At 44.6% G+C, this 24,115-nt stretch overlaps 1 protein-coding gene across 6 annotated transcripts in view; it reads right to left on the bottom strand.

Annotated features, from left to right (window-relative positions):
- The window catches only part of birc6 (baculoviral IAP repeat containing 6), a 114,507-nt gene that overhangs the window by 18,886 nt on the left and 71,506 nt on the right, over positions 1–24,115 (bottom strand). The window lies entirely within an intron of this gene.

Genomic DNA, 24,115 nt, shown 5'->3' with positions numbered 1-24,115 from the left:
ATAGGTCAGCCGACCTCAACGAGCGGGTGGGCACATATGGAGTGAGAAGGGCAGAGAGGTAGGAAGGTGCCAGGTCACTGAGCGCTTTAAAAACAAAAGTCAGTAACTTAAACTGCACTCTGAAAATGACAGGGAGCCAGTGAAGATGTGCCAGGACAGGTGTAATGTGGCTACGTCGGTGTGTACCCGTCAAGAACCTGGCAGCAGCATTCTGAACAACCTGCAGCCGATTCAGGGCAGAGTCCGGAACACCAACGAGGAGGGCGTTTGCATAGTCCAGGCGAGAGGTAATGAATGCATGAATGACTGACTCCAAATGCCTCCGTTTCAGGATTCGTCTGAGGTGAGTAAGGCGGCGAAGCTGATAAAAACACGACCTCACTACAGAGTTTATCTGTGGGGCCATTGTGAGTCCAGCATCCAGCTTGACCCCGAGACTCGTCACACACTGTTTGGGGTTAAGGGTTAAAAGGTCACAAACAGGGTGAGAGCCATGGTGGTTGCGGGGGTCAAAAACAATAAACTCAGACTTCTTTTCATTCAGTTTTAAGAAGTTGGATGCCAGCCAGCCCTTCACGTCATCCATACATGCAGCCAATTTCGAGCCCGCATTTTTCTCGTCCATTTCCACGTATAGCTGACAGTCATCTGCGTAGATGTGGTAGCTCAGGCCATGCTGATTCAGGATATTGCCCAGAGGCAGAAGGTAGATTGAAAACAGCAATGGCCCAAGAACGGAACCTTGCGGCACCCCCCAAGGCAGTGGAAGACTGGAGGATGCACATCCCTCGTCTCCACAATCGCTCCTGACTTCAGCTCATGGAAAGCTGAACTGGGATGAGAAAACTGGGAAATTCCCTCTCAGCTACACCAGTTTTTGCTTTTGTTCACAACCAAAATCATCAGCAAGAAAAAAAAAGCTTCAATTCAAGACCAAATGAATCAGAAGACCAACCTTCAGAGTAAATAAAACAGAAAAAGCTAAGAGAGCTTCTCTGGGCTTCCGAAAAAAAAAAACGGAACTCCAAACAGACTTGTATGAAAACAAAAACACTCCATTATAAACCGGAAGAGCTGATACCGGTGGGGATTTATGACACATGAGCAGATTTAGGAGGAATATTCTACAGCTGGAAAGCAACGGTATAAATAATAATTATCATGCTGGACACGTCTTCTAACAGAGGAGAATGCTCAGACGAACTTATGCGACTATGGGCTCACCTAACCCTAACCCAGAGAAGCTCCTGTTTGTGGCTTCAGACTGCTTGACATTTATATTGGAACACCCCCCACCCCCCGAATCCTCTGGATGGCGCCTAGCATGCAGTCCCGTCCCTCCAGATGTATCGAAGTCATTGCTCCTCAAAATTCCTGCACTGCTGGTTGGAACGCCACCTGTGCTGCTGAACCGGATCAGAGCCGTTCCCTGAACTATCAAACTGATCTGCTTGGAAGCTAAAAGTCTGGATGGAAGGAAACAAAAAGATGTCGGACAACGTGGACCTGTTGCTGATCTTTTAGCAGAGGAAATGCTCCACCTGATGAATATCCACGTTTACGCTCATCTCCAGCAGGAATGTCAATCATTTTGGACTTTTAATGATTGGTTTAAAGATTTCGCTTCAGTCGGTTTCCTGAACAGACTCTGCTTTTGGTCGGTACATTTTTATTTTGGGTTTAGATCAGAGCTTTAATGTTCCTGTGATCCCATTTCATCCCCTCAGAAAGCAGTTTGGATGTGTTTGGTGTTCCTGGGTCCACGTTTCAACCATCTAGCTGATGTTTTCAGGTAGAGCAGAAGAATTTGGAGCTGGTCCTCCATGGGCTTTGTGGACCAGAGTCATTCACCCCAACCTCAGTAAAATAGACACTAAATTCACTCGTCCTTACAGCTGTTTGGAAATGGCCCCAAAGATTTCCCCAACCTCAAATCTAAAACTTCCTAGATCCTCGAGTCCATGGAACATCTCTGAAGTTCAGAGTATCAGTCTATCTATAAGATCTCTCAAACTAATCCTATTAGAGATGCAAAGGGAAACGACCGCTCAATCACGATCACCAACGAGGAACTAATAAGCCTTGGCCTCGTCAAGTGAAGAGACTTTCTGGAACCTCAGCTCCACTTTAGATGGATCTCCGTAGATTTGGAGCCTGCATGGAAATCCATTTTTTATTTTGTACTTTGAGAACTTCTCAGCCGACTGTGAGCATTTAAATAGTTCTGACTTATAAATAGAACCGATAATAAACCACAGAAATATGCTGCACTGCTATCAAATGTCAAGCAGAGGAATTCTAATTAACCCCCAAACCCATCTGTCCACTAATGACCCCCTGCCTCATTTGTCATCAGATTTACTGCCTATTCTGCCCCACGGTCCACTGAAGAGACGAGAAGACTCTCGTAATTACAGGTGACAGATGGACAGACAGTTGGCAGGGAAATGCACACCTCAGAGATACAAAGGACTAAAAATGTCCCCACAGCAGGACAACAGGAAGACATGAGCCCGGGCTATCAAGATAAGCACACATCATAATGAAATGCTTTCCACAGAGCCACCTAAACCGCATTAAGTCATTTCAGATGGAACATTGGGACAAAAGCCTGTTTTAATAAGGAAAATAAAATGATGTTAAAGTGCACAAAGGACACAACTTATAAACAAACTTTAAATTGGACAAATAACACAAACCTGAAAGTTTGAATCTTTTTGCTAAGGTTAATAAAAAACATTTGTCTGCTTTCTGTTAGTGTTTGGTTTCAGGAATTATTTGTTTACGATGAGCTGCTTTAAATGTGCCCAATTGTGACATCACAATCAGGAACATCCCCCCAATGCCAATCAGGGGATGGGTGGGCTGAAACGACTCATTCAGGAAGGTACTGAAACAGTCTGAATAAAACCACTGAGACTGCTTCATGTGAGAAGGATTTAGTGCAAAAAGCTTCACAAACATGTTTACTGACCACCGTAGGACTATTTAAACTATTTTAAATGGAACTTTAAGTGTCCTTTAAAGACTGAAATATATTTAGACAATCTAGCTTTTAAAATTAAGCTACTTATTTTTCAATATTAGTATAACAAAATAATACTTATTTTATTATGTAATTCTATTATAATCCAACAGAGAGAAAGAAATCAAACAGGTCCTCACCAGCTGTGGACCCTCCACCAGGGGGCAGCAGACATGTACAGGACCGGATGTGCAGGTTTCTGAGGAACGTACTAATCTTGATGTTCCATCTGGAGGCTTTCCATCAGTGTTTGTAGCAAAATTATCTCATTTTAATTTTGCCGGACGTCAAACTGACGTAACTTAGTGAAGGCATAACATTCCTGTTTATTTAAAATAAAGTATAACTAAAGTCCGTTGAAAGTGCAGATTTTCTTCGCCCCAGCACATATAACAGTGATTAGATGAATAAAGGAGGACCAGTCTGAACGGTTGGTTTGTAAATCTACAGGTCTGATTTTCATGTTGTGGCCGTTATTCTGAGCCTCATAGAGGATTGTTCTCATCCGTGTAAAAACAAACTCAGTTTTTATAGTTTAAAAATAAATCCTCCCACACACCGGTTTAATAAGCTCACAGAGACAAACAGGACCGGTCAGTGGAAGCCGTAAACCCACACGCTTCACACACCAGTGTGTTTACTGTAGGTGTCAGCAAACACGGAGTCAGATAACATTACACACTGAACCTCTGTGTGTGTGTGTGTGTGTGCGTGCGTGTGTCGTACCAAGTGGGTGGCTAGTACTGTGACTCAAGCTCATGGCTGGACAGTGTCAGGTCTTCTGACCCCTCCAGGGCAGAGAGACCGAGGAGAGGAGCTGCACTAGTCGGACTGTGACATGTCTCTGCCAACACACCGTCTGCCTGAGTGGACGCTGTAGACAATGTGCATCAGGGCGGGAGTGTGTGGAACAGCTGCAGAAAAAGCAGCCTGGAGCTCTTTGGTCATTTTAAAACACAAAGAACTGCAGCTTCATCTGTGTGAGTGAAAATAGATTTACAGAAAAAAGTTACGTCCTCGTTTTACACTGAAAGTCAGTAAAGACCAAGGAACCAGCAGGAAAAAGGCTTCAGAATTTTGGGCTGTTTATCTGGAGAAAGAGACTTCAGATTTTTATAGTTCAACATTTTTTCAGTTTATCACAAACAATGAGATCTGCATTTTATTCATCCCCATTCATTTTTAACATTCTTTGAATCCTATATTTTATCCAGCATTCATTCTCCCATCCATCCAACTCACCCTGTACAGGTTCAAGGGGAACGGATGTTCTACACTTAAATATTTAATATTATTGAAATATTGTTATATATTAGGGGGGGAGAGGAAGACGATGGAGTAGGACGCGAGTCTGGGAGCTCCTGCCGACTTCGATTAAATTGATATTCCTTTGCGCTTTTTTGACCATATTTCTTGTCCTAATTCTGATTTTTGAATTATTTTGTTGGGACGTTTTAATCGGCTCGGCATAAAATGGCAGCAAAAAATGTAAAAACCCGCAATGCTACTCAAACACAACTGAAGCTTGGTTTGCAAACCGCGGCCACACCCTCGAGTGAGCCGCCGTCTCCGGCAAAGTTTCCCTTGGGCCAAGCTAATCCTGATATCGAGGCTCTCAAGGTCGAGTTGCTTGCTTCGTTGAGGAATGACATTGCTGACATTTTTAAAAAAGAACTTCAGGACACTCTGGGTGATGCTTTGTCCACCATTAAGTTCGACCTGCAGGCTGTGAAGACGCAGCTGGCGATCGATAAAGCTGCCAATGACTCTACCATGTCCGAGCTAAAAGGTACGGTCAAGGAGATGGAGCATGCACTGACTGTTTGTTCTGATGATGTTGCTGAGATGAAAACTACTATCAAGAGCCTCACTGCTCATGTAGCCAAGCTGGAAAACAAGTGTGAAGACTTGGAGTCCAGGTCGCGGCGCAACAATGTTAGGATATTAGGAGTATCAGAGGGCCCTGACACGTCCACCACTGCTGCCGTAGCCTCCTTGCTAAAAGAAGCATTCGACCTGGGGAAGGAGCCGCTTTTGGATCGTTCACACAGGACCCTCCAGCCTACACCTAAACCTGGCGACCGACCACGAGCTATTATATGCAGGTTTCATTACCACACTGATTGTGTTGACATTTTACGACGTGCTAGAGAACGCCGACAGATTAAAGTTGGAGACCGAACCATCTCAATCTTCCCCGACTACACCGTCAAGGTGGCACGGGCTCGTGCTGCATTCAACACGGTCAGGCAGCAACTCCGTGGCATTGAAGGTGTCCGGTACGGCCTGCTTCATCCAGGACGACTCCGCATCACATACAAGGGTGTTGAGAGGGACTTTGTCTCAGCAGAAGAGGCAAGTGATTATGTTAAAACTTTGATCTCTGGGTGAGCCTGAATAGCCTCTTAGTTAGATGCTGTAATGTAACTAAGTGCTCACGCTCTCATTAGGTTTAACGCCACCTGTGCATTGTTTTCTTAGACCGCTGTGCCAGTTATTATACTGTTGGTGTGCTGGTTCCTTTTATTTTCATTGTTAACTAATGAGACTGAATTATATGATATACTCTAGAGAGTTCAAAGGACTAGGTGGTATGTTGTGAAGCGCACACTGTTATACTGTAGAGAAGTTGGCGAGAGGTTGTGGTTCTTTTTTTTCTTTTCTCTCTCTTGTTCCCTCTCTCGCTTTTATCTTGTATTTAGACGCCAGTTAGTCCAATCACTTCTGTGAACCATTGTTTTTGCTACTTTGGGGTACACTGCTGTCTCCTTTGTTTTGTTTTGTGGAGACTTGGGGTGTGTTGGGGGGGGGGGTTGGGGGGGTTGGGGGTGTGTTGGGGGGGCGGGGGGGTTGGGGGGGGAGCTGTCCCACTTGGCTCTTCATGGCCACCTGCATCTTGGTTTTGTCTTTTTCTTTCTCCTTTTTATGAATGGTTAATGGTAATATAGACCCCAGCATTGCTGGGTCAGGTATGCCTCTTAGGTTTATTAGTTGGAATATCAGAGGTATGGGTAACCCTGTTAAGAGATCTAAGGTTTTCACTCACTTGAAACGTCTGAATTCTGACATAGCCTTTTTACAGGAGACTCATCTCCATATTAAGGATCAACATAGGTTATATTGTCCTTGGGTAGGTCAGGTTTTTCACTCAAATTTCAATTCAAAGGCTAGAGGAGTGGCCATTCTCATCAATAAGAAAGTTAAATTCTCTTCGACCAATGTTATCGCTGATGGGAACGGTAGATACATAATTGTTGCTGGCACCCTAATGCAGAAAAAGGTTTTGTTGGTAAACGTATATGCCCCGAATTTTGATGATGCTGAATTCGCTAATAAATTACAAAGTAACATCCCCTTTCTGAATACACATTTGCTTATTTTTGGTGGTGATCTGAATTGTGTTTTTGTTCCAAGCTTGGATCGTTCTGGTCCTCGTAATTTGACTCCATCATCTATGTCTAAAACATTTTCAGATTTTATGATACAGAATGACCTTGTTGATCCATGGAGACTTCGCAACCCTACAATCAAAAAATTTTCGTTTTTCTCCCAGGTCCACCAATCTTATTCCAGGATTGATTATTTTTTCATCGATAGAACTCTCAATTCATGTGTTACTAACTCCGACTATTCTGGTATTGTAATATCTGATCACTCTCCTCTGCTATTAGATGTTCAACTCTCTACATATAAACGTAGTCCTCCTCTTTGGAGATTTAATTCTCTCCTTTTGGCTGATAAAGAATGTTGTGAATTTATTTCAAGCTCTATTGACGAGTTCTTGTTGTTTAATCGGGATGATTCTGTTTCATATTCTCTGCTGTGGGAGACTCTTAAATGCTATTTGAGAGGTCAAATTATTTCTTATTCTGTACGTACTAATAAAAAGATTAATGCCAGGCTTAAAGAACTTACGGTGGCAATTAGTAACTTTGATCAAATTTATGCACTGAATCCTTCTCCAGAATTACTCAAGCAGCGCCTTGATTTGCAAGCCGAATTTGATCTTATGTCAACCAAAGAGGCTGAGCACTTATTACTACGCAGTCGTGGCTCATATTATGAATACGGTGACAAGGCTAATCGCTTGTTGGCGCATCAGTTACGACGTCAGGCCTCTTCACGTGTGATACCTGGTATTAAAAACTCTTATGATAATATTACTACAGATCCTTTGGAAATTAATTCTACCTTTAAAGCATTTTACTCTTTGTTGTACAAGTCAGAATTTCCCACGGATAAAGCTAAAATGAATGAATTTCTTCAGTCTCTTTCAAACCCGGTTATCGGTACTCATAAGGCCGGGCAACTGGACTCCCCACTATCTGCTGATGAAGTATTAAAAGCTATTACAGCTATGCAGTCTAATAAAGCCCCAGGCCCGGATGGGTTTCCTATTGAATTTTATAAAACATTTATTGGTAAACTGGCACCTTTGCTTTTGTCTGTGTTTAACGAGTCCTTGGAATCAGGTTCATTACCTCCTACTTTCACGCAGGCCACCATAGCGCTCCTTCTTAAAAATGACAAGGACCCAACTTCCTGTGATTCTTACAGGCCATTATCTCTGCTTAATGCCGATGCAAAGGTATTGGCTAAAGTAATTGCGTCTCGCCTTGAGGATGTGCTTCCTCAAATTATCTCCGAAGAGCAGAATGGCTTTATAAAGGGACGGCAATTATTTTTTAATACCCGTACACTCTTTAACGTTATTTACTCAAAGCATCTATCTCAACTTCCTGAACTTGTGATTTCTTTAGATGCTGAAAAGGCTTTCGATAGGGTGGAGTGGGAATACTTGTTTGCAGTTTTGAAGAAATTTGGTTTTGGTGATAAATTCACTTCTTGGATTCAGCTTCTTTATTCATCCCCTAAAGCCAGTGTTCATACTAATGATGTTTATTCTGATTATTTTGCGCTGGGTCGTGGTTGTCGTCAAGGTTGCCCTTTGTCACCTTTACTCTTTGCCATTGCCATCGAGCCGCTGTCCATTACATTAAGATCTTCTTCTGTATTCAAGGGAATCCCCCGTAATGGAATTACACATAAAGTATCATTGTATGCGGATGACTTGTTATTATATATGACTGACCCTGCTCGCTCCATTCCTGCTGTTTTAAGTATTCTGGAGAAATTCAGCTCGTTTTCAGGTTATAAATTAAATTTAGGGAAAAGTGAGTGTTTTCCGGTTAATACGGCAGCACGTCAACTCCAACAGTCCGATCTACCCTTTCGTCTTAGTCCCTCTGGGTTTAAGTACTTAGGGGTTAACGTGACTCGCTCTCTATCTGGCCTTAAATCAGCAAATTTGTCTCCTCTTTTATCTAGGATCACATTTGATATTCAAAGATGGGGTAATCTCCCGCTTTCTTTAATCGGTAAGATTAATGTCGTTAAAATGAATATCCTCCCAAAATTTATATTTTTATTTCACTCAATTCCCTTATTTTTGCCTAAACATTTCTTTGCTTCACTGGACAAGATTATTGGTTCTTTTATTTGGGGAGGGAAGCCGCCTAGGGTTTCTAAAACGTTGCTGCAGCAATGCAGATTGCATTACCTAATTTTCTAGCTTATTACTGGGCCGCTCACATTCAAAAACTCTGCTACTGGCTAAAATCTTCTGGTTCCTCGTGGTGTAAATTGGAGCTATTATCATGTAAGGGCTCCTCTTTACCAGCTTTGCTCTATTCCTCTTTACCTGTAAAACCCTCTTTGTATACTGATAATCCGGTGGTTCTTAACACACTCAAAATCTGGTTTCAGTTTAGACGACACAATAATTTTGTAATGCCATCCTCTTCGGGTCCTCTAACCAACAATCATTTGTTTCCCCCTTCACTTTTGGACACGACATTCTCAGTGTGGTGTGACAAGGGTATAGGACAGTTTAAACATTTATATGTGGATGGTGTGTTCGATAGTTTTCCCAATTTGTCTTCTCGTTATAATCTCCCTATTACCCATTTGTTTCGCTATTTTCAAATTCGAAATTTTGTTGCCAAGTGTTTCCCGAATTTCCCCTTTTTACCTCCAGAACAGCGGTGGGAAACTATGTTAAATGTTATTCCTCATCACAGAGGAACCATTTCGAAACTTTATGATGCTATTCTGTCTCTTAGTAACCACTCTAAGGTTAAGCTTAGGGATATATGGGAAGGAGAACTAGGAATTGGAATACATGAGGAGTCTTGGGAACAGGCTATAGCAAGGGTACGATCTTCCACCTCCTGCGCTCGTCTTGGACTTATCCAATTTAAGGTCATTCATAGGGTGCATTTCTCTAAGTCTAGACTTTCTGAACTGTATCCGGAAGTGGAAAATAAATGTGATAAATGCCAGGGTTCTCCTTGTCACCTTAGCCACATGTTTTTTTTGTGTCCTGAGTTACAACGTTTCTGGACAGGGTATTTTGCTATTATGTCAACTGTTCTTGGGGTAACTCTTCATCCTTGTCCTCTGATTGCGGTATTCGGGATTCCTGACCGCTCACTTATACTGGACTCCACACAAAAGGATATCATTGCCTTCACATCCTTATTAGTGAGACGTTTGATATTGTTACATTGGAAGTCTGCTAAGTGTCCTACTGTTTCCCAGTGGCTTAAAGATGTCATGTTTTTTTTTAAACTTGAAAAAATTAAATATACGCTGAGAGGGTGCACGGCCAGTTTTTTTCATAAGTGGCAACCCTTTATCTCTTATTTTACTAGTTTAGAGGTATTACCTGTTTAATTGTACTTCTGTTATTGTTATATTCCGGTAATATGTTTGACGGTTGTGTTGATCTGCGTGGGACGGGGGTGGGGGTGGGGGGGGGGCTTTGTTTTTTTTTTTTGTTTTTTTGGTATGGGTTTTTGTCTAATTGTCTTGTCCCCCCTTTTTTTGTTGTTGTTCTGTCTGATTGTTGTTATTTACCTAGAAAAAATGAAGAATGGTTAATTGTATTTTGGTAATTGCAAGTACTGTTGTTTTCTTCTTTCAATAAAAATATAATTTAAAAAAAAAAATATATATATATATATATATATTTAATATTATTAAATGGTGGGTCGAGAGAATTTCACAAATTAAATAGAAAAAAAGGTTTCAGTGAGTAAAGAACATTTTAATATATTCTGGGTGGTTGGGCAACTTATATAGTTTTTCCAACCGCTAACGTTCCAATAAGTGACGATGGGAGCGATTTCCCCATTCTCATAATTTTCCAGTCACTTTTGTTTTTAAAATAATAAGTATTCAATAATACCAATACATTTCCATTCAGTTTAAATTATTTAGTCCGAACAAACTGAACAGAGTGCTCCAGTAAACATATAAACACTGCAGTAAACAGTTTTACTTAAATTAGGAGCATTTCACCTGCTGTGCTCCTTCTACTCAAAGTAAACCTGAACTGGTCACCTGCTTATGCGTACTCAAATGTTTCTAGGGAGCTTGCTGGCGAGGTTATGAGATTCTGGACTTTTGCCTCAGACAGACTCGTGGATGTTTAAATGTTGTTCTGGATGAATCCACGCTCTGCTGACACGCTGATGACTGGATTCGCAGCAGCTGCTGAGTAACGAGCGTTACTTCAGGAAGAATTTCTCCAAATGAAAGAACCGGAAGTCTACCGGACTCTGAAAGATAAAAGGTTTTCCACTCGCACTGCACTCGTGTGTCAGTGGCTCCTCCTCAGCGCTCCTCTTGCCCACACCGGCAGCAGCGAGGTGCAGAGAAAGTGTGGCCCAATGCTCAGATGCACTGATGGACATCTCTTCTTGATTGACTGTTGTTCTCCGTGAGTAACGTGTAAACATCTGTGCACCTGCATAAGTCACAACAAACGTACTCACGAGCAAACAAACAAACAAACAAATCCCCTCTTGTAAAAACAACTGTAACGCCTCAGCTCATCGCCGATGGTTGAATAATTAATCCTGTCGCACAACCCAACTGGATGGTGGCAGAGGCATTGAGTGCTTATCTTGTAACCAGAAGGTTGTGGGATCAAATCCTGCTGAGTTGTCACAGTCATTGTGTCCTTGGGCAAAGCACTTCACCCGACTTGCCTGCCTGAGGTTGTCAGAGGGACCAGTGGTATCAGTGCACACAGCAGCCTCGCCTCTGCCAGTGCCCTCCAGGGCAGCTGCGGCTACAATATGGTTCATCACCACCATCAGTGACTGTTCACGAGTGAATGATGGACTGTGTTGTAAAGCGTCGGGTGGGGGTGTTGTAGAAACCTAGAAGGAACCATGTCAAAAACACGCCCTTTACCATCTCTTTTAGGACATTTGAACTAAACGGGCATTTTTATTTATAGCATCCCCATCTGCACACAATGCTAAGAAAGCACTGCTAGAAGTTTTCTAAATAAATAAATAAACCCGAGTCCATCAGCGTCCAAAACACCCGAGTCTGAGAAAAGCAGAAACAGGACATAAACCACCTCAGCTGCTGTTTAGCAGCTTTATGAAGGCAGTTCAGCACGTTGTTATTCCTGCTGTTACTGACATGAAGGCAAGCCATTTTTATACATATATTTACATCTTCTGCCTTTGCTGTTTGCACTGAAGCTTTGTTCTGTTTTTGCTTAGAAAAAATGAAATAAAGTATAATAACAATAAATATAATATAAACAACAGAACTAAACTTTTAGGTAGTTTGTTATTCTCTCTTAAAATTAAAAAGTATAGTTTTTTAAAAAGTATTATTAAGGTACCGCCATCAAAAACCAGGTATCGTTAAAGTGATAGTATCAAGAAGTATCTCCTGGTACCCAGCCCTACTGACACAGGTTTATTTTAAACATGTTTTATGTAACCTAAAGCTCAAACCGCTCTGCTACTGTTCTCTACAGTTTTAGCAAAATATGATAAAAAAGATGAATAAATGATTAAAGTTCAAGGATTTTCTTTGCTGGTAGAGCTGTGAAATAAGTTATTCATTTGTTCCACAAGTGGTCTTTAAAAGGTCTTAAAAAGTCTTGAATTTAACCTGTAGGAACCCGGAGCAGAGCACTCGCAGCAGAGCACTCACAAGCAGAGTACTCAGACTCAGAGACCTACTATAGGCCACTGGCCTGAATCATGGCTTAGTCCAGCAGAACAAAGCTACATGCTAGTTTAGCCTTTTCTTTAATGGATGATGTCATGTTTACTGGAGAATGAAAAGTCCCATCTCAAGTCCGGTTCACACTGTTGACTTGTTGTGAACAGTGCTTGAGCGTGCAAGCCCAGACAGCTTACTGTTCACTTTCACGACCATATCCAGATGCTCCTCAAGCACAGTCAGGTCTATGCCCCAGGTCTGCAATCAGCCAGTGAAAATAAACCAAGGGAGTGATGTAATGTGGTGATGAGAGTATAATATGACAGTAGTGACATTAGCAACTAGCCAAGAGCAAGTCCACAGCCATCTCTTTTCCTTTTTGGGGCGGATTCTGAGACCTCTCATCGTTGACATCTTGAGTATCTGTCAGCTTTTAGTAGGGCTGCTCGATTATGGCAAAAATAATAATCACGATTATGGTGACTGAAATTGAGATCACGATTATTTAGGACGATTTTTCTATTTATGTTGATTTTATTTGTTTTTATTCAGTCATAAAACTGCTCAGGGCACAATCAGGACAAAAATAAATAAGAAACAAGATGATCACTAAAATAATTCCACATTCCCAGTAGAAAAAGACCAATATACTTATAGCTCATAGTCTATGACCCAAGGGCTGTAGACCTTGGTTTAACTCATTTAAGTCTAACCAGTACAGACCCAAATACCAATATCTTGCAAATACTGACAGCAAGAATTATACAGTGGCATTTATAACAAATAAATGCAAATAAATTGATGTTCATAAAATGTTACATAACATTTATTGAGTCATGTCAAGGTGCTGTAGGAGAGTGCACTAGCACCGTGCCCTCAGAGAGATTAGTTATCAGCGTGAGGAACTTATTTCTACCTTATTTATAAACTATGACGTATTTACAGGTCAATCAGTTAATGTAATAATTGTCCCAAACACAGCTGCACCCCCCACCCCCCACCCCGGTCTCACAGCAATCGGGCAAGCTGCACGTGTGTTTAGCATGCTGCACGCGCACATTTAGCCGTTTTTAGCTGTTCAGGAGTCCGCAGGTGCGGGTGTGTGTCACTCACTCTGGTTAGTTTAACAGGGAGCCGGCTCCAAGAGCCGTTTCTTTAGCGACTGACACATCACTGCATCATTCCCTTTCCTAATGTTGTGAAGAACGGTCCAGAGCACAGGCGGAGTGTTTAGCTAACCTGCAGGAAATGTCGACGACAGTTATCCAGAAAGTAGCTAAGGGTTACCAGAGATGTTTCTGAGGTGTTCGCCAGGTACTTTTAAGTTAAAAAGTCAAGAAGGGGGTCTGAGAAGCTGCTAGAAATAGCGTCAAAGTCGCTAAGTTGGCGACACTGTGGAGGTGCGCTTCATTTGTAACTCAGGGCAGCGCAAGCGGGAGGAGCAAATAATCGGCTTGTTTTGTTTTTTATAATCGTTCAAAACTCAGATCGTAATCGTGATTAAAATTCGATTAATTGAGCAGCCCTAGCTTTTAGTGATGCACGCTTTTGATGATGTGTGCTCGTCATGTTGAGGCGTCCTGCTACAGTGAGGTGTGGTGCAGTTAGACTCAATGACATGTTGGGGCTGCTCAGCATACTACCTATCTAGAACGTATGGCTTCACATGAAGCTGCCCTATGCCATGTGTGAAGCAGGCTTCACAATGTCCTACAGGACGAGTCAAACAGGAAGTTCAGGGTTTAGTGGCTCTGAATTTAACAACAAAGACATTTAAATGCTAGAAACTGCAGAATGAACAGGCAAACCAATAAGAACAGTTCAGTAAAAAAAATAATAACTGATGATAAAAATGTGGACAGACAGCCACGGTCCTGTTGTGTTTCTATAATCTGGGAAATTCAGAACAAAGATGTACGGATAGAAACCAGACATGATGCTGAAGCACATCAGGGAGGATGGAAAGCCCAGAGAGAGGAATCAAAACACAGAGGAAGTGTGGAAGGAAGCAAAAAATGGGTGCTTTGGAGACGTGGAGTCTTTTTCAGAAGCTCTCATTAGCCACACACGCATACAGACACACACACGCGCACACACACGCGCACACACACATGCGCATACACATACAGGCACACACACATACACATGCATACAGGCACACACACGCGCACACACACATGCGCATACACATACAGGCACACACACATATGCATACAGACACACACACGCGCGCACACACACACACATGCGCATACACATACAGGCACACACACATACACATACACATGCATACAGACACACACACGCGCGCACACACACACATGCGCATACAGGCACACACACATACACATGCATACAGACACACACACGCGCGCACACACACACATGCGCATACACATACAGGCACACACACATACACATGCATACAGACACACACACGCGCGCACACACACACATGCGCATACACATACAGGCACACACACATACACATGCATACAGACACACACACGCGCGCACACACACACATGCGCATACACATACAGGCACACACACATACACATGCATACAGGCACACACACACACACACACACTCATACAGACACACACACGCGCGCACGCACTCACACACACACACACACGCATACAGACACACGCATACAGAAGCAGACGCACACACACGCACACACACATACACACACGCATAAACATGAACAACAGACACACACACACAGGCACAGACACACAGGCACACACACTTTTCCACAGTCTTGCTCTTTGTCCTCCGCCCTTTATTTCCCTGCTGTCTCTTATTGTGTCCCCCTCCTCCCCCCTCCTCCCCCTCCAGCTGGAGCTGATGGTGGGATTGCACAAACTCAGAGCAAAGGGATCAGATTCACCTCCTTCTGGGATGTTTCTCCTCTTGCATTTGCTCATTGTTTACGGGGAAGCTGTGTGGGCGTGTGCATGTGTCCGTGCGTTTTGCCAGCCCTCAGAGCGGTGGGAGAGGAGGAAACAACTGTAAGCGTGAGCAATATCGTTATCCCCTCCCTCCAATTCTCTTCTCACCCCTCCCTCGCTTTCTCCTGCTTCTTTTCCTTCACAGCCACGACCACCAGAACCTGTCCTCCCCTCTTGCCATCATTCTGCTTGGTTATGCAATGCACAGTCCTCCCACGGTGACTAACTGGTGCTGGAGACCTGCCGTAACGCCGCTGTCACTGGTGGACACGGCGACAGGAACACAGGCTGCCTTCACAGACGTTTCCTTCCTGGGATTTTCAGCTTTAACAGTTTCTCTGGACTATCACCTGCTAGGCGCTGCCTAATTTGGGGACCTGCCTATTCTCGTTCATCTCAGCGGAAACTGGGTGTCACCGAGACACAATCAGATCACCCTGCAGGCATAATCACGCACGGTGTTGGGACGGTGGCTTCATTGATGGATTTTTTTTAACGCACACACTCCAGTGATGCCCAAAGGAGGGAACAGCAAGTGGAAGTGTGTTGGGAAACAAGGTGGTGTGTAGATAAAGACATACTACAGAGGAGGTGGCGTCGCTGTGTGGAGGACTTTGGGGAGGGTGTTAACAGGGAACTCTGAGACGGAGCAGACAGAAAGCAACGATGGACGAGTGGAGCATCCCTCAACACAAGCGGCTAGTGCTTTAGCAGCAGCAGCAACATAAACCCGCTTATCCTACCTGGATGGAAGGCTTGTGAGGGAAATTTTGTAATTTTTTTTGGGGGGGTGGGGGGAGCGGGGACATTGCTGAACTTCAAAAGTAGCACTGAAGAACAGAAGACAGGAGGTTTTGTTAGAGCTTCACCGTTGAGGCTCCTGCCCACTATTCCTCTCTCTGCTGTCAGTCTGTTGATCCGATTCCTGGGACTACGTATCCAACCTCTCCCTTCCTTCTCCGGGTCTCCCTATGTAGAATGTCTGGAAAGCCACATGTCTCCTGTGAGGACCATGAAAGCATGTTGGATGATGCTGTACACATGAAACGCCTCAGGGTAAGCCAACCTTGTTGTCATTAGCCTGGATTTCTATTTCAGACCGATTCTGATGTAAAAAGGAGGTGAATGACGACAGGGTCCTCACAAGTGAGCGTAAATACCCGATCCTGTTTCCATTTCTGTTAGCTTTCTAATCGTCCGAGGCGTCTACAAACCAAAGGTTGGGTTTGTGCTCAAATGAATTCATGAGGACGCGGAGAAGGCTCGTTACTTACGCAGAACAGATGATGTGCAGCTACTGTGAGTCACTGGATGGTGGCATTAGACAGCATTTATACTGGCATGGGGAAACACCACTGGGAGTCACTGCTGCTATTTCAACACATCAGCAGCAGATGAAGCCGAGGGTTTGCTGTTTATGACCAGAGCTGGATTCACCAGTGTTCAGACACTAATCCCCTGTCTCTTCCTGAGTAGCTATTATTTTGTTCAATCCTCCATGGATTTTCTTCTGGTTGGGTGGGTGGGGTGGGGTGGGGGGTCCTTCTGTCCATCGGCTGATGTGGTGGCAACATGAGGAGCGAAGAAGGGTGCACATCACGATCAATCTGTGGTTATCTAACACCTGCTTCCTCTTGTTCCAGGTTAACTCCCCCCCTCTGCCAGGTTAGGTGAGCACCAGCATCATGGGCACGACCGTCATCACCATTGATGATGTGCGAGCATTGGAGGTCAAGGAGGAGCAGGAGGAGTCCATCTTAGCCATGTTGGGCATCATCGGTACTTTCCTCAACCTCTTTGTGATTGTTTTCGTTTACATCTACACCACGCTGTAAATCCCCAGTAAACTTCCACATCTACTGGGGATGCTCAGGTGAGCAGAACAGAACAGGTGTGACATGAGCAGCTACCCCAGCGACAGAAAGAGCAAACGAAACACACTGGCTGAGAATGAGAAGGGAAAAGAAGCCATATTGCCAAAAAGCAGGTATGTACTGGGGAGATAAAGGAAAACATGGCAGGAGCAGGACTCGAGTGGACGGAGTTGATGAAGCTCACGGCTAGGACTGACCCCTCTGTGGGCTGAAAGTAAGAAAACCTGCTGGAAGCACTGGGAAGATGAAGTCATGTAGCAAACCGATGCCATTCGTTGAGACTGTCATTTCCATTTGAATACAAGGACAATATAAATACAAGCAAAGCCTGTGAAAACTACGCAGGAAGCTGCACAAGGTTAGCCACAATCAATGTGGGACTAAAAGATGCTAAAATATGGGGGTCGGTGGCAAGTCGCCCAAAAACATGGCTGTGCTCTCCTCACGGTTCCAACATTTTCCAGATAATTCCTTCACACAACCTTTGGGACATTCCATTTGAGAAGAATTACATGTCTAACTTCAGGATGAGATCAAAGTCCTCTTCAAGAAACCTTCAAAATAGGAAGATATTTTTGTATAAAATAGGTCTTTAAAGACGCTAAAGATTAAAACTTGCTAATAAACAATGTGTCCAATTTATATGAAGCCTATTTTATACTTTCACTTCCTGCATTTCACCATAAATTATTGAGTCTTTTAAGTGGGATGTGGTGGGCTTAAACGTTTTATTAATTTTCCAGGAGTCAACAGCAATTATTTGCCTGTATCAATGATGCTTTTTAAAAATAAATATCTGAATAAAGACTTAATGTATTGTGAAATCTGGGGTTGGTTTTAAAAAATAAATCCCATCAGAATGGAGACATTCAAGTTATGTCCGACTCAAACCTTCTGCAGGTTTCTCACAGGGCAGCAGAGAATGAGTTCAGAAACATCTCAAAGCCTTTGGTGGGGCTCTCAAATCCCCCTCGTGACTTGCAGGGCCTCGCTCTTAAATCTTGAACATGTTTGAAAAGTTTTAAAGATTTTTCTATAAAATGGTTAGTCTTAATGGCATCTGGAGCTTGTCTCGGTCATCGTCTCAGGCACCAATGAAAACGACTGAAGACAAAAAAAGAGAGAATCTGACCTTCAACATGAAGTAAATGAGGTTAGATCAAAACATACTAGAGTCACTGAGAATAAATGGTGATACAAAAATGTGAACATTTGTAAGAAATGTCAGATACATCTCCCAATTACTCATCCTGTTTAAAAGTGTTGGATCGTACCGAATCAGAGCTAAAGCGTTGGATCGTACAAATTATTTTAAATGTTAACGTTTCTTAATCGGGTGGCAGACCGAGGCGGGAGCCTTGGCGGTCCGATCCCCGGACAAGGAAACTGGTTTTTGGGGCATGGAACGTCACCTCGCTGGCGGGAAAGGAGCAGGAGCTTGTGGCAGAGGTTGAGCGGTACCGGCTAGATATAGTCCGACTCACCTCGACACATAGCATTGGCTCTGGAACCCAAGTCCTTGAGAGGGGTTGGACACTCTCCTTTGCTGGAGTTGCTCCAGGTGAGAGGCGGAGGGCTGGGGTTGGCTTTTTGTTAGCCCCAAGACTCTCTGCCTGTGTGTTGGGGTTTACCCCAGGGGACGAGAGGGTAGCTTCCCTGCGCCTTCAGGTCGGGGAACGGGTCCTGACTGTTGTTTGTGCTTATGGGCCAAATATCAGTTCAGAGTACCCACCCTTTTTGGAGTCCCTGGGACGAGTGCTAGATAGTGTTTCATCAGGGGACTCCATTGTCCTGCTGGGGGACTTCAATAATCACATGGGCAATGACAGCATGACCTGGAGGGGTGTGATTGGGAGGAACAGCCCGCCTGATCTGAACTCGAGTGGTGTTTCGTTATTGGACTTCTATGCAAGCCGCAGTTTGGCCATAATGAACACCATGTTCGAACATAAGGATGCCCATCGGTACACTTGGTACCAGGGCAGCCTAGGTCGCAGGACGATGATAGACTTTGTAGTCGTATCATCTAACCTGCGGCCGCATGTTTTGGACACCCGAGTGAAGAGGAGTGGAGCTATCAACTGATCACCACCTGGCAGGGGAAGATGCCGCGTAGACCTAGCAGACACAAACGCATAGTGAGAGTCTGCTGGGAACGCCTGGCAGAAGAACCTGCCAAGACGGTCTTCAACTCCCACCTCCGGCAGAGCTTTGACCGCGTCCCGAGAGCAGTGGGGGACATAGACTCCGAGTGGGCCTTGTTCCACTCTGCAATTGTTGAGGGGGAGCCGTCAGGCTGAAAAAGGAGGCCTACAGAGCGTGGCTGGTCTGTGGGTCTCCGGAGACAGCAGACAGGTACCGGACAGCCAAGCGGGGTGCAGCAGTGGCAGTTGCCGAGGCAAAATCTCGGGCGTGGGAGGAGTTTGGTGAGGCCATGGAGAAAGACCATCAATCGGCTCTAAAGAGGTTCTGGCAAACTGTCCGGCGCCTCAGGAGAGGGAGGCAGCAACTCGCTCACACTGTTTACAGTGGGGATGGGGAGCTGTTGACGTCAACTGGGGCTATAGTCGGACGATGGAAGGAATACTTTGAGGAGCTCCTCAATCCCACCTACGTGCATTCCGAGGAGGTACCAGAGCCGGGAGACCTGGGGATGGACTGTCCAATCTCGGGGGCAGAAGTTGCTGAGGTAGTCAAGCAACTACACAGCGGCGGAGCCCCGGGGGCGGATGAGATTCGTCCTGGGTATCTCAAGGCTATGGATGTTGTAGGGCTGTCGTGGTTGACAAGTCTCTGCAACATAGCGTGGTCATTGGGGGCAGTTCCCGTGGAGTGGTAGATAGGGGTGGTGGTCCCCATCTTTAAGAAGGGTGACCTGAGGGTGTGTTCCAACTATGGGAGGATCACACTCCTCAGCCTCCCTGGAAAGGTCTACTCCAAGGTACTGGAGAGTAGGGTCCGATCGATAGTTGAATCTCAGATTGAGGAGGAGCAATGTGGTTTTTGTCCTGGCCGTGGAACTGTGGACCAGCTCTATACCCTTGCAAGGGTGATGGAGGGGGCATGGGAGTTTGCCCAACCAATCCACATGTGTTTTGTGGATTTGGAGAAGGCTTATGACCGTGTCCCCAGGGGCACCCTGTGGGGGACGCTCCAGGAGTATGGGGTGGGTAGCTTTCTGTTAAGGGCCATTCAGTCCCTTTACCAGAGGAGCGTGAGTTTGGTCCGCATAGCCGGTAGTAAGTCGGACCTGTTCCCGGTGAGGGCTGGACTCCGCCAGGGCTGCCCTTTGTCACCGGTTCTGTTCATTACCTTTATGGACAGAATTTCTAGGAGCAGCCATGGTGTGGAGTGTGTCGAGTTTGGTGGCAGGAGAATCTCGTCTCTGCTTTTTGCGGATGATGTGGTCCTCCTAGCTTCATCCAGCTCTGACCTTCAGCTCTTGCTGGGTAGGTTCGCGGCCGAGTGTGAAGCAGCTGGGATGAGGATCAGCACCTCCAAATCTGAGACCATGGTTCTCGACCGGAAAAGGGTGGCTTGCCAACTCCGGGTCGGGAGAGAGGTCCTACCTCAAGTGGAGGAGTTTAAGTATCTCGGGGTCTTGATCACGAGTGAGGGTAGGAGGGATCGGGAGATCGACAGGCGGATTGGTTCAGCATCTGCAGTGATGCGGACACTGAGCCAATCGGTCGTGGTGAAGAGGGAGCTGAGCCAGAAAGCCAGGCTCTCGATTTACCGGTCGATCTACGTCCCAATCCTCATCTATGGTCATGAGCTTTGGGTAATGACCTAAAGAACGAGATCGTGGATACAAGCGTCCGAACTGAGTTTCCTCCGTAGGTTGGCCGGGCTCAGCCTTAGAGATCGGGTGAGGAGCTCGGACATTCGGGAGGGACTCGGAGTAGAACCGCTGCTCCGCCGGCTCGAAAGGAGTCAGCTGAGGTGGTTTGGGCATCTGGTCAGGATGCCTCCTGGACGCCTCCCTGGGGAGGTGTTTCGGGCATGTTCTGCTGGCAGAAGGCTCCCTTTTCGACCCAGGACACGTTGGAGAGGTTACATCTCCAATCTGGTCTGGGAACGCCTTGGGGTCCTGCCGGAGGAGCAGGTGGAGGTGGCTGGGGAGAGGACGGTCTGGAGCTCCCTAGTTGGGATGCTGCCCCCGCGACCCGAACCCGGATAAGTGGAGGAAGAGGACGACGTTTCTTAATATAAACAAATTTCCCAGCAAAATAACTTTGGTCCATCTTCATTAAAACTACAAAAGAAGCTGGATGAGCATATTTATCACTAATATTAATCATTCAATCCAATAAAAACTTTTGGGATTTAATGAATTTTTACTGTTCATTCCTGTTTACCAGTTTAAATCCCTTTAGTGGTATTTATCGTAGTTTCCTAAGTAAGGTTGTTCTAAACTCAGATGGTGTTGATAAGATTTGCGGGTCTATGACTGACTCATTACTGCTGTTATTTAAAGCAATAACATAAAACAGACCAGACCACAAGCTTGTTTTTATTTTACAGAATAAAATGTTTAGGAGTAAGTCTGTTTTATCTGTGGAGGTGACCCCTCTAAACCTGCTACCAACCTGGCCAAAGAGCCTGTTTTCATATCGGTTTAGAGGATTTGTGACAACAAACGGATCATTTTCATGAATGACGCTGCTGCAGAGGCCTGTGTAGCTTTCACCTTGTGCTGTGGGAAATTGGAATAAATTGGTTTTCTGTTGATTGCTTTTGTGAAAACATATAAGGGGTGAACAGGCCAAGGCCTGTTCAAAACAAAACATTGCTTACAGCTGCACATGCAGTAACTATTAGGGATTATGTGTGCCAACAAATGTGGCCTGAAGTGATAAATAAATAACGAGAAACCATGGAAACGCTCGAAGTGAGTGACAGGATAACAGAGCTGTTGCTGCGGCAACGTTCCCTCCCGCAGCATCGAGCTTTTTCAGTCTGTTGTCGAGCTGCGTGATTATAAATAACTCTACTAGAAATTATCATGGTTGTTAATATTAACCATGAAAAACTACAGATTGGACTATCAAAATAAGAGCCTCAGTGACACCAGGATCTAAGTTGTGAAGGAATCCCTTAATTAATATGAATGCAGATCACCAACAGGTATCATCGGATTATGATTATGATAATGATAAATGACCCGCACTTGTATAGCGCCTTTCAGAGTAAGGACTCCAAAGCGCTTTACACTACAGTGTATCATTCATCCATTCACACACGCATTCACACACTGATAAGCGTAGATTATGACAATAGATAGAGAATTCAACTTCATCCATCAGTCACAGAAAAAACATGGACAAACAGCACTGCTGTAAAAGCAAAGAGTTGCTACGGCAGCCTTGAGGTCCAAACAGGTGTCAGTGTGCATAAATGAGCTAGTATGGTCCCGTATAGCTGCAAGTTTTGAATTCTGTGTCACGGTTGCTAGGCAACAGGACATATAGTGAAGTAAGGGCGGGAGCAAATCTGAAGGCTAGACTGTCCAACATAATGACGAGGAAGGACAAGGTAGGACGGATTGCTAGAAGGGTGCCGATTTGGACAGTCAGAATCTTACATCACACCTAGGATTCATTTAGCAGCAAACTAAATGTGGGAGAAATCTTCTCTTCAATTAAGATAAATTAGTATGAGGCCACATTACCTCTCATTAATAGCTTGGCTCTCTGTGACTGAGTGCCAGGCAACAGTAGTAAATGATAATGTTTCCCAAAGGCTTTGCCAAGGCAGTCATGATTAATGTGGAGAGGTTTGTGTGTCCAGCTGAATGAGCAGCAGAGTTTAGTGGTGCTGGAGAGAAGCTGAAGAAGAAATACAGATCTACTTCCTGGTGGGAGAGGAAAGACCCTCAGGAGACTGGAAGCTGTTGACGTGGTCCAGAGAAATGAGGTTCCTGCCCCATAAGGAATCATCTCTGCTGGTTTTCAGGTTTAGGCTGCAGCTCAAGACTTAAATACGGTCACTACCCCTAAAGCAGTGATATTAGCGGCCCGCGGGCCACATATGGCCCTAACCCCGCGTGCACCCCCACCTTTAACTGGGACGTGTAGGTTAGAGCTGAGGAAAATAATCAAATAATCGATCGATAGAGAGAGAGAGAGAGAGAGAGAGAGAGAGAGAGAGAGAGAGAGACTGCTCACACAAGAGAGAGGATCGAAGGACACTCCTCCAAACACGCATTACTATTTTCATTATTTCAATATTGTTTCTTCTGTTAGTCAGACCGAGTGTTGTGATGTCGGGAGATCCGGTCTTGGGGAGAGAGTGACAGCGGCTGCATCATAATCATCTGTCTCTTATTTAGTGGCATGGAGAAGTTATAAGGAGAGAGAAATAGAAGATAGACGTTTTTGTTCCACTTTATTCTTTTGTTTCGTGATAAACTGATGTTAAATTCAGCTTAAAGAGAAACTAGGAGGAAGCTTTGGTTCATTTTAAGTTACAGGAGATCTTGTTTCCTATCTGCTCCTCCAGAGATAGCATGGGCATGAGGGTCACATGGTGAGGGTCCCACAGGACAGGTTAGTGCAGTCACACAGCCGAGCTGGAGAGGGGGACAGGTGTTGTCCTTCTTAATATTGCAAGCGTGTGTGTTATGTACATTACAGCCAGCGATCCAAACAGCAGCAGCCCCCCCCAAACTGCAACAAGAAAAGTGTGGTGATACAGAAACCAATAATAAGCACGTGTGTTAAAGGCCCTCGCCAGACAATGCAGTACAATTACAACGCTCAACGCTTTTTATAAAGCCAGGAGCACACGCACGGAAGAGACGCTGCCTGAAAACCAAACACCCAGCAGAGCTGCTGCACCTGCCTTTGGACTGAAACACAACTAAACACCAAGCAAAGGTAAACATTCACCCAAGAATCCTCTCGTCTACCGCTACATAAATGAAAATTCCTTCTGATGGAACAAAACCAGTCTGAACCGCTGACGCGTCAGACATTCATCACTGGTTTACAACCATTACAGCCAGAAAAGTCGCAAAACCCTGGGCCTCGAGGGTTTAGTCTCATTTTGAAAAATAAAATCAATCAATCAGTCTATCAGGAATGTGGTGGTGTGGCTCGCCAAAATAAGAGCATAAATGTTTATGTTTATGTTTATTCATTTCGCAGACGCTTTTATCCAAAGCGACGTACAAGTTTTTTTTTTCCTTTTTTTTTTTTTTTTATAACCTGTAGGGCATGTT

This window comes from Nothobranchius furzeri, chromosome 12 (genome assembly GCF_043380555.1).
Source record: "Nothobranchius furzeri strain GRZ-AD chromosome 12, NfurGRZ-RIMD1, whole genome shotgun sequence".
NCBI lineage: Eukaryota > Metazoa > Chordata > Actinopteri > Cyprinodontiformes > Nothobranchiidae > Nothobranchius > Nothobranchius furzeri.
Note: the sequence above shows the minus strand (reverse complement) of the source record. Positions and strands in the feature narration are given on the sequence as shown.